The 15,102-nt window shown below is 42.2% G+C and overlaps 1 long non-coding RNA gene across 2 annotated transcripts in view; it reads right to left on the minus strand.

Moving 5' to 3' along the window:
- The window catches only part of LOC311437671, a 147,682-nt gene that overhangs the window by 19,310 nt on the left and 113,270 nt on the right, over positions 1–15,102 (minus strand). For both annotated transcript variants that reach the window (XR_014693630.1, XR_014693631.1), the window contains one exon: positions 7,050–7,146. This is a non-coding gene — a long non-coding RNA (uncharacterized lncRNA). The remainder of the gene's footprint in view (positions 1–7,049; positions 7,147–15,102) is intronic.

Below are 15,102 nucleotides of genomic sequence, written 5' to 3' on the forward strand. Positions count from 1 at the left end.
AAATTTAAAAAAACAAGAGTAATAATAATAAAAGGAAACACAAAACAAAAGCTGAAGGTGGAATGTAAATATACAATCCACCCAAGAAAGTTTCTGTACTAATAAATTGGTGTTCATGCAAAGTTTTTTTTGTTTGTTTTTTGTTTTTTTGTTTTTCAATTGTGGTACATACATTTAATTTTTCTTTACTATGTACTGGTACATGTGTGTATGGGGGAGAAAGTGATGTTTCTGAGAACTAAAGGTATGGAAGACGGTTTACTTTTAATAAAGTAGTCAGATGAATCTACTTAAAGGGCAAAACAGTGGAAAAATTGTTAAGCATGCTAACATGAGCGGATACAAATAGAGTTTCAAAACCCGATGATAAACAACAGTAGCTGTTTCCTCCTGTGCTCTAAAGACAACTCAGACAATCATGACCTGGAATTTCTAAAGGTATTATAGACTATATGGATTACAAGTACCTTATGGTAATTATAAGTTATGGCAAGTTATGGTGTTAAGTCTTTAGAAATTTGGATGCTCCTACCATATTCAGCAGCAGGCTCACATTTTCCCAGTCTTCTTTTTGTCACTTGGATACTTATAGAAGGCCTTTGTGTTGTCTTTGACATCCCTCACCAGATTAAACTACTGATGGGGTAGACTAGCTAGGTTAATGTGAAATATAGTAGAATGAGTTAAGTTATATCACAAGCAAATGTAATCTATGGGATTTAGGCTGCAAAAACATTGACCGAAGTTATAGTAAGGGGGAAAAAAAGACAAAAGACACGCCCAGTGCAGTTCTTTTAGAACTGCAGAGTTCTGAAAGCTGGATCTCCATACAGTGCACATCTGTGTGAATATGGTCATCCCAATTCCATACGCAAACTAGATCCTGGAAGCTAAAATAGATGCCTCTGCTGTCATAGCACAGATAATCAGCAAACGACACAACTGGACCAAAGGTAGTTAGAAGCTGATGACGGAAAGTTTATCAGAGTTACCTTCTTGATTTATCTTGTCACTTTTATCTGAATTCTTTTTTTTTTTTTTCTCTTTAAATGTAACATCTTTAAGAAAACTATTTGCTTTGACTAGACCAAGACAACATGGAAAGGAACCGTTGTGTAAATGAAAGATCAGGGTAATAACAAAAGCAAGTATCATGTAATATCATGCAAAGGTGAGCTAGTGGTGGAAGCCCGCAAAAAAAGATTGAAACAAAAATGCTGAGAGGGATTTTTAGAGGTTAAAGATAGCAGGAAGTTATCTGACTCTTGAAACCCATTGGAATTAGGAGTCATATAGGAGCGCAATAAATGCTTCATCTCCTAGGAAAAAAATAAGTGTTATTAAGCATGTAGGTTATTCATTCAAAGCCTAGGAATGAAGAATTTCCTTTACCCATCAGCTATGCCAGCTATGGTAACTAGGTTTCGGGGTAGGGAGCATGGGTTTGAGCATTCAAACTACATTGTTCCTCTTACTGAGGTTGTAATTTCCTTATGTGGAAATTTGAGTAGAAGGCAACTTTTCTTTGTTGGACCAATCTTGTCATAGGCACTCAGTAAGAGACGGCTACTGATTTCAGTGACTATTATAATGTAGATTTTATCCTTATATCCAGTTTTATTACTGTTTTTAAGTCAAACAACATAAACCTATTCCAGGTGGGTTCTGGTTTCCATAAAAACTAAATTACAATTTGCTTTTTATGAAACCAGTCAGTAATGATGGTGTCCTGGGCAAATGATGAATAGCTGTTTTGGCTTGTTTCATAAAAATGGTGTTTTCATATTTCATAGTGAGCTGAACAGAAGAACTGTAAGGGAATTGGACTGAAGCTGGCATTTTCTACAAAGTCATTCTGTACTCACAAGAAAGCAGTATCCCAACAACTACACTGTTACTAGTTCATTTCATTACAAATGTTAAAAAAATCACACTAGTTTTCCATCTTTCACCTTTTCTCTGAGATACGAAGCGTGGGTTAAATTTACATAGAACTACACATGTACATTCCTAAATTTTTGCTATTTTTTTCCTAAGCAAGTGACTCTTTAGCCTTTATTGCTATTGTTTCCTAGCACTTATTCTCTTCCATTACTGTTTTTTTTTCTCTTGCATACTTGAATGACAGAAAGCTGCACCCTCTATCACATGACCTAAATATTCACTTACAGAGAAATATTTTCAAAGCAGTGACCTTCCAGAGCAGGCTACAAATTTGATAGTAAAAGCCATTCTATTGATGCTTCTCCCTTCCTTTGTTCCCTTCGCTGAAGGAGAGTAGATTGGAAATACAGCAATTATTCTGCCTGGAAATTGAAAGGGATTTCTGAGCAACCTTGCACAATTGAGCTGGCACATGTAAAAACTGTTTCTGACTCACTGAGCTGGCATATACTGCTAAATCAGCACTGGCAGGGCTCCAGACAGCCTGTCACCAACACTGGATATTGCAGTAAGTACCAGTTCTGAGTATTGTATCCAAATTGGTTTTATTGAGTTGTTTCCTTCAGTGCTGAAAGGTCTGGCTTAAGAAACTAAAGCCTTGGACTAAAAATAAAGAGACCACAGTGGAAGTAAGTGTATGTCAGCTGAGCCATGGTAATTGAGTATGCTATTAATAAAAAGACTGCTTAAATTTCTTTCAATGCCCATATTCTTACATGGACAGACTTTTAATTTTTTACAAGTATATCAATTAGTTTCTCAATTATATTTCTAAAATAGTTCAGAAAATAAAAACATAGACCACAACATTCAAAGAATGATTATAAGCTGCAGTACCTATGATTTGCTCAGGCCTAGCAAACGATCTATTTTTCTTCAAATTTATTGTAACTTTTTAGTTGGGGTAGGAGGATATCCTTAAGGAACTGTTCTCCTTTACAAGTAACTAGGTAAATCTTGATATTATAGTCAATTAGTCAGTTTCTCATTTCAGTTTAACCTATGCCATATTTCCTTTCACTTCCTGCAGACAGGAAAGATTCACAGAGACAGCAATCACAATACAGCTAATCATGGAAATTTACTAATCTGCGATAATTCAGTTGGATATGGTCTGTATGCTTGATATACACAAAGTGACACCCACTTTGGACAAGATGTGTCCCATTTAAATTAGGTATGTATTACGGAGTTTCCAATATATTTGATGGAAAATGATCTCTGGGTCTACAGTAGGGTTCATATATTAAATATCACTGAGTGTAGAGAAAGAGAAGATGGCAGAGGTAAAAACAGCAGGGAAGCATGCCATATCAGAATAATGGAGCCTGTGACCATGCATCCGGGATGTCAGAAACCCTACGTAACTCTGTAAAGTTTGTCATCACTGCACTTAGTGTCCATGTTAACCAGATTAAAGGTAATCTGTGTCACTATCTATGCTGCAGCACCTTCTTTGATTGCACAGTAGGCATACCCATAGTCCTTAGGAAAATAGGAATGGACCATAGAAAAATCAATCTACCCTTCTTTTGCAAAACAGAATGAACTGTATCTGAATTACTCCTGCTGTATTTTATCAAATTTAATCCAAAAAAGCTTCACCAAAGGATTTAAAGATGGTCTGACACATTCCAAACAATTTGTTTTGTTAACAGATGAAAACTTTTCCATTGCAGACTGCTACATTATCCACTCTCCAGTTAAAGCAGAGACAATGTAAACCTCTAACAATGTGCTGGAAAATACTGGAATGCTTTGTTATCCCTGTGTACAGGTTCCAGCACATAGTGGAAATGGAATAAATCTTGCGTTGTAGAATAACAGTGAAATTCACTGGGCTTGAGACAATGGTGAAATAAATGTATGCATTTACAAACAAACAAAAAATAACACAGGTATTAAGACAATAGGTACAGAAAAGATGTTTATACCTGTACCTAGTACTTAGTAGGTTCCAAATTTTTTCTCACCCTGTCAAGCTAAAACATACTTCAGGGCTTCTAGCTGATGTGCAGCCCTGTATCTTCATGTTGTATTAATGAGAAGGAATCTGTCAGAGAGCCGTCATACTTATTTTTACAGCAGATTATCTTTGAGAGCTATTCATGTTCAAAATCCCCCTCCCTCCCATTCTTTCTGGTTTTCTTAATTTTAACACAGCGGTGAAAAGTTTTCTTTCATCACTCCATTGCCTTCCTTTCCCAGCTTTGAAAATGCCAGGGTCTTCTGGGCATGGTTAGATGCCATTATAGACTGCTCAAATACTCAGAGGTGAATTACTACCAAATCAAGAAGGAAAATGCTCTTTTCCACCTGCTAGCAATGCTCAGTCATTGGCACCTTCATATTTATGAAGATAAATTGAAATTTATGTTACATATAAACGTGTAAATTGACAATCAGACTTCTGCAAATGGGATTAATACTTGCTTTTGATTAAAATCAAAATTCATTGTGTCAATTCATTGTCAATTCACCATGTCAATTCATTGATCTTTGATTAAAACCACGTAAAAATAACTGACTCTGGGTTGATATTGAGCTTGGGATGAACAAAGCGACCAATCCTGCCTTTACAGTTATTGAAACTAATGATTCTACAGAAGATTCTATAGTCTGCTGAAACTATCTTCACCCATATCACAGAATCACAGAACTGTAGGGGTTGGAAGGGACCTCGAAAGATTATCGGGTCCAACCCCCCTGCCAAAGCAGGTTCCTCAGAGTAGGCTGCCCAGCTAGGCATCCAGACAGGCCTTGAATATCTCCAGAGAAGGAGACTCCACAACCTCCCCAGGCAGCCTGTTCCAATGCTCCATCACCCTCACCGTGAAGAAGTTATTTCACGTCAGTGCACAACTTCCTGTGCTCTGACTTGAAGCCATTGCCCATTGTCCTATCCCCACAAATCACTTAGAAGAGGTTGGCTACCTTCTTCTGTCCCCCACCCCTCAGCTATTTATATACATTGAGGAGATCCCCTCTCAGTCTTCTCTTCTCCAGGCTGAACAGACCCAGGTCTCTCAGCCTTTCTTCATAGGGAAGATGCTTCAGGCCCCGTATCATCTTTGTGGCCCTCTGCTGGATTCTTTCCAGGAGATCCCTGTTTTTCTTGTACCGGGGAGCCCAGAACTGGACACAGTACTCCAGGTGAGGCCTGACCAGGGCAGAGTAGAGGGGGAGGATCACCTCCCTTGACCTGCTGGCCACGTTCCTTTTAATGCACACCAGGATCCCATTAGCCCTCTTGGTCACAAGGGCACAGTGCTGGCTCATGGTCAACCTGTTGTCCACCAGGACCCCCAGGTCCTTCTCCTCAGAGCTCCTCTCCAGCAGGTCGTCCTCCAGCCTGTACTGATACTTTGGGTTGTTCCTTCCCAGGTGCAGGACTCTACACTTGCTCTTACTAAATCTCAATTTGGTTTCTTCCTTCCCATCTCTCCAGCCAGTCCAGGTCTCGCTGAATGGCAGCACAACCTTCTGGCGTGTCAGCCACTCCTTCTAGCTTCGTGTCATCGGCGTACTTGCTGAGGGCAGACACTATTCCCTCATCAAGGTCATCGATGAAGATGTTGAACAAGACCAGACCCAGCACCGACTCCTGGGCAACACCGCTAGTCACAGACCTCCAGCCAGACTCTGCTCCGCCGATCACCACCCTCTGAGCTCGGCCAGTCAGCCAGTTCTCAACCCATATGTTATTACACTTTCCATTTACATGTTGGTTTTCAACGTCTAGATTAAATTTTCTTTCCTGAAATTTTAGGCTATTCTTTCTCATTGTATCTAACATAGGCTGGGTTAATAAAATATTCCCTCCTTGCTGCATTCTCTCTTTGCTTTAGCTACCTTCTTCCAACCTCTCATCATATGTTGTGTTTTCCAGATCTCTCTTCTAGTTCTTCTTTTCTGTATTCTGTTCGGATGCACATAACTCTCTTGATATATCATTCGTCATGACTGGATGGAGTTTTCCAGAAGACCAAAAGGATAATTCAACATGCCTTAAACACTGTATGAGATCTGCTGTTTCAGATCATATTCTGCAGAACTCCTCCCTCACCTGATACTTCCCATGCTCTGTATAGCTGATGGTTGTTGCCTATATGTAAAACTTTGGCATTTGTTCTTGTTGAGCAGCAATCTCTTTGCAATACCACCTTTTCAGTTCGTTAAAAACTGACTGAATTCAATTATGTTTTCCATTATGCTTGCAATTCCTCCCAAGTTGTGTCACCTTCAAATGTGGTAACTGTTTTCTATTCTATAATCCAAATCCATAACATAAATACTGAAACAGGACAGATCCTTCTGGAAGCTGTAATGATATATCATTCTAGTTAGTGGGAGGGCTTTCAATTTATTTGATAGTGACTTTGTCACTGGATCTTAACTTGCTTCTGAGAATGTAATGGAGGACAGGGTTAAAACCTTGTGATGTTAACACAAAAAAGAATCTGACTTGAAATAAACTTCTGTGCCTTAACCATCCATAGATAACCAAAGCAGTAGGCCTAAAGGTTTGTGAAAGAAAAATGCCAAGCTCAACAGTAGACTCTTCAGCTGCAGTCATCTTGTTTTCTCTATGGCATCACTATTTTTTATACCTTGAGCTGATGAAGACATGCATGCTGAAACGCTTTGGCTCGGTTGCTCTTACTAGCACTAACTGACCTTAAGGAATGTGGTTAACAGAGCACTAGCCTTTAAACCTCTACCGTAAAGAAACAACTCTGTCACTTTGCAAAAAATGGGTTTTACCCTTAACGGTTGCATAATATGCCATATAGTGTGATTCACTGTAAGAATTTTATTTATCTAATGCTATGGTTATATTATAACCAAAGCTGAAATATTTGAATTATTTTGAACAGATAGTTAAAGGAGCTTTTTCTATGTCCTTGAAAGGACACTAATGATGATCATATATAATACACTAAACACCTCTGCAAACCACTCTGCTCTGGATTAGCTTTATTCAGAACACAGACTGTGATTTTGCTTTGGAAATCTTTATAATTCCTGTGACCTATACAGTTGAAAAAAAACCATCCCACAGCTATACTTTTCCAAAAGCAGAACAAAGAGAAGAAATAACATACCTTTCACAAGGGACTTGGTATTATCTGAAACCCTATAATCCAAATCTCATTCGGTTTCTTCAATTGGTTGAGTGATTTCAGTAGGCGTGCCTGCAATCTAATCAATTTTAAAACAGCTGTAAAAATACATTTCATTCACCAAAGGCCATCCTACTCATGGATTAACATCAAAGTTAGTAAACATAAAAGGGATGTGATTAATTACAAATACCTCAATAGTACCATACAACTTACCCCAAGACTGTGATTTATCAGCAATATTTGGGGTAGCTGCTCCTTTGGAACATAACACTATCACTAAGGAATAATATATATATATATATATATATATATATATTAACTGCTTTATCTAGCAGCAAAGAAACATTTCTTCCTGTACCAGGAAGATCTTGTGAAACACTGTACTAGCTGGTTAACACTCATCTGGAAGTTTTAAAAGGGGCTTTACATAAATAAAATATCATAATCATGTTAAAACATACAGAATATGTTTTATTATATATAGGCAAAACTGTGTGGAAATTTTTCCTATATATAATCTGTAGTTGCCTCATAATTCAGAGAATATTTTTTTTTCCTCACAACTGTTTCTGCAAAGTTTCAGCACACTGAAGATCCAGTGAACTGTCAGTATAGTGGCTGTTACTTTGTCAGACACTGAAGACCTTCATGTGCGAGGGTGATGATGGAAAAGCTAAAACTGTAGCCAATTACAGTATCACCTTTACATTCAATGCTGTCACCAAACAAATACCTTTCCCCTTTATACATGCTGCAGATTCAATCATTCTTAGAGTGGGGGTAATTAAAGTGATTAAAAGGGCTTGTTAAGGAGTCAGATCTTTTCAGATAACATGCCAATATCTTAAAAATGATTTATTTATTTACCACATTTTTAGTGGGTGATTTTAAAAGTTTGATACACACTTATGTTGAGAGACTTCCTAGATTTCATTCAAGTTTTGAAATGACAGACTCACCAGGCAACAGCAATGGTTCAAAGTATCAATGCTTTTCTGGTAACGCTAATATCACAGCATTAATGCTGTTTTAAGACTCTGCTTGTGAGTATAACATATAGTTTAAATTTAGAAAGAAAAACCTGCTGGGATTCCACAAATCTGCAAAATGGTCAGACTTTCATGCTACTATGGTTCACTGCACAGCAACATTTCTGTGTATGACTCAGGAATAAATTGTGCTAGGTCAGCTTCATAGTAAAAAGATAGAACATTTATTTGAAATGTGTTTTTTTTCTTTATGATGAACAAAGCTTTAATTTTGCTTATTGATCTATCCTCAAACTTTATTCCTTGTTCTGCTATATACTCTAATATAATAACAAAGGAAATTAATTCCTCTTTCAATTAAAAGATAATGTTTCAGCTTACACATTCAAACTAAGGCAAGTCCTTTTTAAAATTTGTAGAACATGAAGTGTTGCATGCTTTTATGGTAAAACACCTGTGCCTGCAATCTTAACGTTGATATGTATCTTTACATAAGTATCATGAGGTAACAGTGGAAAAGAATAGATCATTCCAGTTGTGGAGAAAAGCATAACCATATTTGCTACATATTTTTACACTCAAGTAGCATCATGCATGTCCTTTCATTGTCAAAAGCTCACACTATTGCACGTCATTGAAAATGCAACATTGCTTGTGATTGTTTAAATGGTGCTTCTGTTGAAGTCCACTACTAGCTAGACCTTAGACCTGACCAGAACAGACTTGACCAACATTTCTCTAGCAGATATGTTGAAATAAAACTTTTTTTAGCAAGCAACACAATAGATAAAGTGAGGACTCGTATTTCATACTACTGGACTGAGTTTCTTGGTTCTACATGAAAACACACCCTTCCAGCTATAGGCTAAATCTCTGCTGCAGTACTCAAAAATAAACAGCTGTGATCCTCTGGGTATTAAACTATTCAGGCTCTCTTATGACTGTAAGGGACACAAACACAAGGCACGTATACACGTGCAGAGCCAAAAAGTAGTATCTTAATGGCCTTGGCTGGAAGACATTTTTAACATTTGGATAGTACTTGTTGCAATTATTATGCTGTAGCACCACCTTGCTTGCTATGAAGGAATTCAGGTGTACAAATGGTAAAATACATGCAAACCATGTACTTTATTGCTGTTCTCACCTGGAAAGTGTAGAACTTGCACTATTTTGGAAAAGCACATGAGCAACTGGTTCTGGCCCTGAGCCCAGGCAGCCAAAACCCCAAGGTTTTGCTTTTTGTAACGCCAGCTTTCTCTAGGTTGTTCTTTTCCATAACCTGATTACTACTGGGAAGGGGGAAACCAAAGATATCTTACAATTTGGGTCCTACTGACAGAGACACTCATAACTCTCGCTCATAACTCTAGCATAAGGTAAAGATGTGGTCAATGCAACCTCTAAGAGCTTTTATTTTGAATGGAACATGCACATTGATAACGTGTTATGGTGAATTTGAATATAACATACTCTTTTAAATGTACTTGCCGAGGTGATTGGCTCTGGGGCAGATGCGTTCTGCAGTGGAGTGGGGAATCGGACAGGCAGGGCTAATTTTTCCGGCATCGAGTCCACTCGAAGGAGCTGCCAGGACCCGGCAGCCCTCGCGAGGGAGGTGAACGAGGTGAGAAGGAGGCGTAGGCGGAGCCAGCAGTGCCCCCTCCCCGGCCGTTCATATGCTGCCCCTAAGGAGCACGAGCGACCAGGAGCGCGGTGACCTTGACGGGGAATCAGGGCGTGGCGCATCAGAAGGGAGTGGCGCGGCAGTTAGTGCGGCAGGTCGCGCAGGCAGGAAGGGCAGAGCATTCCCCCCCGCCCATACGAACACCTCCTCTAACAGCAGTCTACCGCTGCTAGCTCAGCTGCAATGCTGTACACCAGGCACAGTGCTCTCCAGGAAGTCTGTACACACCCAGACTGACTGCCTGGCTCAAAATTGCGGTAGTTCAGGTCTCTGGGTGCAGGGAGTGCCTGAGCCTGTTGCTACCACCTGCGGGGGGCAGAGAGACTGTGTGCGAGGTGCAAGCAAGTAGACGACCTGGTCTGCCTCGTGGCAGAACTCAAGGAGGAGGTCGAGAGGTTGAGGGATATCAGTGTGAGCGGGAGACAGACTTGTGGAGCGACTCCCTGTGTGGCCTGAAGGACTGGTGCCAGGGTGAGACACCCCAGACGCGGGTGGACCCCCTGCCTTGTCGCCGTTGGGCAGAGGGAGGGGACCTAGGAGTTGAGGAGGAATGGAAACAGGTCCCTGCTCGACATCGCAGGTGATGCCCCCCCTACCGGCCCCACCTTCCCAGGTGCCCTTATGCAACAGGTTTGAGGCCCTGGAGCTTGAGAGACTGGTAGCTGAGGAAGAGGTAGAAAGTCTACCCAGGAGGATGCCTAGGGCGAGGAAGTCGACTCCACGCCTCAGGACTGCCTTCACCAAGACACAAAGAAGGGTGATTGTTGTGGGTGACTCCCTTATCAGGGGAACAGAGGGACCTATCTGTCGGCCTGACCCTACCCGTAGGGAAGTCTGCTGCCTCCCTGGGGCCAGGGTCAGGGACATTGCCAGAAAGCTTCCCAGCCTGGTTCGCCCCTCTGACTATTATCCTCTTTTAATAGTCCAGGCCGGCAGTGATGACATTGAAGAGAGAAGCCTGAAGACCATCAAACGGGGCTTTAGGGGACTGGGACAGTTAGTGGATGGAGCAGGAGCACAGGTGGTGTTTTCGTCCATCCCTATGATGGCAGGGAGGGGTACAGAGAGGACACAGAAAGCCCACCTGATAAACACGTGGCTCAGAGGCTGGTGCCAACACAGAAATTTTGTTTTTTCTGACCATGGGGTGCTTTACTCGGCACCCGGCCTGATGGCCGCAGATGGGTCCCTATCTCTAAGGGGAAAACAGATCCTGGGCCAGGAGCTGACGGTGCTCATTGAGAGGGCTTTAAACTAGGTGAGAAAGAGGACAGGGCTGAAACAAGGCTTGTTAGAGCTGTGCCAGGGGGAACAATGGCAAGGCTGGGAGAGAAGGCAATGGCCCAACTGAAGTGTGTCTACACTAATGCATGCAGCATGGGTAACAAACAGGATGAGGGAAGCCATCATGCGGCAGGCAGGCTACGACTTGTTTGCCATCATGGAAATGTGGTGGGACCACTCTCATGACTGGAGTGCTGCAATGTCTGTCTGTAGGCTCTTCAGAAGGGACAGGCAGCATGGAAGGGGTGGTGGTGTGGCTCTCGATATCAGAGAGAGTTTTGAAATCGCGGAACTTGAGGCTGGGAATGATAAGGTTGAGTCCCTATGGGTTAGGATCAGCGGGAAGGCCAACAAGGCAAGCATCCTGGTGGGGGTCTGTTATAGGCTGCTGAACCAGGATGAGGAGACTGATGAGGAGTTCTACAGGCAGCTGACAAAAGCGTGAAATCGTCAGCGCTTGTTCTTGTGGGGGACTTCAAGTTCCCAGATATATCCTGGAAGCACAACACAGCCCAGAGAAAGCAGTCTAGGAGGTTTCTAGAGAGCGTGGAAGATTCAGTTTCCTGACGCAGCTGGTTAGTGAGCCTACCAGGGGAGGTGCCCCGCTAGACCTTCTCTTCACAAACAGAGAAGGACTGGTGGGAGATGTGGTGGTTGGAAACTGTCTTGGGCAGAGTGACCATGAAATGGTAGAGTTCTCCGTTCCTGGAGAAGCCAGGAAGGGGAACAGTAAAACCGCTGTATTGGACTTCCGGAGGGCCAACTTTGAACTGTTCAGGACACTGGTTGGTAGAGTCCCTTGGGAGGCGGTTCTGAAGGGCAGAGGAGTCCAGGAAGGCTGGGCACTCTTCAAGAAGGAATTCTTCGTGGCACAAGAGCAGTCTGTCCCCACGTGCCCAAAGATGAACCGGCGGGGAAGAAGACCGGTCTGGCTGAACAGAGAATTGCGGCTTGAGCTTAGCAGAAAAAAGAGGGTTTACAATCTTTGGAAAAGAGGGTGGACCACTCGGGAGGACTATAAGGATGTTGCGAGGCAGTGAAGGGACAAAATTAGAAAGGCCAAAGCTCATCTGGAGCTCAATCTGGTGACTGCTGTCAAAGACAACAAAAAATGTTTTTACAAATACATTAATGCAAAATGAAGGACTAAGGAGAATCTCCAGCGTTCACTGGATGCGGGGGGGAACTTAGTTACGAAAGATGAGGAAAAGGCGGAGGTGCTTTGTGCCTTCTTTGCCTCAGTCTTTAGCGGCAAAACCAGTTGCTCTCTGGATACCCAGTACCCTGAGCTGGTGGAAGGGGATGGGGAGCAGGATGTGACCCTCACTATCCGTGAGGAAATGGTTGGCGACCTGCTACGGCACTTGGATGTACGCAAGTCGATGGGGCCAGATGGGATCCACCCAAGGATACTGAGAGAACTGGCAGAGGAGCTGGCCAAGCTGCTTTCCATCATTTATCAACAGTCCTGGCTATCGGGGGAGGTCCTAGTCGACTGGCAGCTAGCAAATGTGACGCCCATCTACAAGAAGGGCAGGAGGACAGACCTGGGGAACTATAGGCCTGTCAGTTTAACCTCAGTGCCAGGGAAACTCATGGAGGAGATTATCTTGAGTGTCATCACGTGGCACTTACAGGGCAACCAGGTGATCAGGCCCAGTCAGCATGGGTTTCTGAAAGGCAGGTCCTGCTTGACGACCCTAATCTCCTTCTATGACAAAGTGATGCGCTTGGTGGATGAGGGAAAAGCTGTGGATGTGGTCTACCTTAACTTCAGCAAGGCTTTTGACACCGTTTTCCACAGCATTCTCCTCAAGAAACTGTCTGCTTGTGGCTTGGACTGGCGTACACTTTGTCGGGTTAAAAACTGGCTGTATAGCCGGGCCCAAAGAGTCGTGGTGAATGGAGTCAAATTCAGCTGGAGGCCGGTCACTAGTGGCGTTCCCCAGGGCTCAGTACTGGGGCCGGTCCTCTTTAATATCTTTGTTGATGATCTGGATGAGGGGATCGAGTGCACCCTCAGTAAGTTCGCAGATGACACCAAGTTAGGTGCGTGTGTTGATCTGCTCGAGGGTACGAAGGCTCTGCAGGAGGATCTGGATAGGCTGGACCGATGGGCTGAGGTCAACTGCATGAAGTTTAACAAGGCCAAGTGCCAGGTCCTGCACCTGGGGCGCAATAACCCCAAGCAGTGCTACAGGCTGGGAGATGAGTGGTTGGAAAGCTGCCTAGTGGAGAAGGACCTGGGAGTATTGGTGGATAGTCAGCTGAATATGAGCCAGCAGTGTGCTCAGGTGGCCAAGAAGGCCAACGGCATCCTGGCTTGCATAAGAAGCAGTGTGGCCAGCAGGTCTAGGGAGGTGATTGTCCCCCTGTACTTGGCTCTGGTGAGGCCGCACCTCGAGTACTGTGTTCAGTTTTGGGCCCCTCGCTACAAGAAGGACGTGGAGGTGCTTGAAAGAGCCCAGAGAAGGGCAACGAAGCTGGTGAGGGGTCTGGAGAACAAGTCCTACGAGGAGTGACTGAGGGAGCTGGGTTTGTTCAGCCTGGAGAAAAGGAGGCTCAGGGGCAACCTTATTGCTCTTTATAAGTACATTAAAGGAGGCTGTAGCGAGGTGGGGGTTGGTCTGTTCTCCCACATGCCTGGTGACAGGACGAGGGGGAATGGGCTAACGTTGCACCAGGGGTGTTTTAGGTTGGATATTAGGAAGAACTTCTTTACTGAGAGGGTTGTGAAGCATTGGAATGGGCTGCCCAGGGAAGTGGTGGAGTCATCATCCCTGGAGGTCTTTAAAAGACATTTAGATGTTGAACTTAGCGAAATGGTTCATTGGAGGACTTGTTAGTGTTAGGTCAGAGGTTGGACTCGATGATCTTGAGGTCCCTTCCAACCTAGACATATCTGTGATTCTTTGATTCTGTAACCTATTCTGTAAAATTGACCCTGTCTTTAAAATTTTATAGATCCTAACTTAATATTTTAATGATTACAAAGATACTGCAGCCTCTCTTTTCCTTTCTGTATCAGATAATGAAACTCCAGAGTAATTATTACTTTATTGTATGTGCTCTTATTTAAGTAATTCCCCTGATCTCTGCAGTCTGTTAATCAGCTTCTAGGTTGTACAAATCAGTATAACACTAAGTGCATTGTGGTCAAATTCACCAGAAAAAGGCAGATATAAGTATCACATAAATCCTTGTAATTCGAAGTGACACCCATAGCTCAGGGCATTAGCACTGGATTAGTTACTACACAATGTAATTGTTTATGCTGTTTTGCAGTGTAATACAGACAAGGCTACACAATCAGAGCTTTCACAGACATAAACAGACATCATACACTGTAATTATATTTGTCTGCAAGATTATAATAATCATAGATGGCAGGTATTATAAAGCAGTCCTTTTTTTTTTTTCTTTTTTTTTTTCCTGGTTAACCCATTCAGTATACTCATCTCAATCCAAAAGCAGTTTCTAGTATCAGAGTAAAAGTCTGTTTTTCCTATTTTCCTATGGTGGGAATTCTCCATAAAACAGATGAAAAAAACGAAATATTAATTTACATTTTGCCTTTTTACTTAGTGCTGTAATGCATACTATTTCCTTTTGACACAGATTTTCTCTTTTACTTTTTGTCTGAGTACTTCTTAGGAGTTTAAAGCAAAAGACCCTAAAACCACTTCAGAAATGCCCCTCAGAAACAAAGGTTTATGTATGACTTACAATTAGCACGGTGTCATACTCTGTAAATAAACACATAAGGATTTTATCGTAAAGCTACTGAACGCGCTTCTGTTTTTAGAGCATAGATAACCCTTTTTATGCCAAATATAACAAAACCTACATTCTTGTACCGAGAGTGCAAAAGGTACAGACATTAAGAAATGGGTGAGTCTGAAAAAATCTTCACATAACGAAAGTTTCCTGTATTTTCCCTTCCTTTTTTTTTTTTTTTTTGTTTTTTCTTTTTTAATTTGGTGAAGAGAACCTTGACACTCTCATGTTGTGCAAACTCAGTGCTATGACACCACTGAGAAACTGGAAGGATTACAAGGAGTGAAAGTATCGG

This window comes from Aythya ferina (assembly GCF_964211825.1).
Source record: "Aythya ferina genome assembly, chromosome: 5".
Lineage (NCBI taxonomy): Eukaryota > Metazoa > Chordata > Aves > Anseriformes > Anatidae > Aythya > Aythya ferina.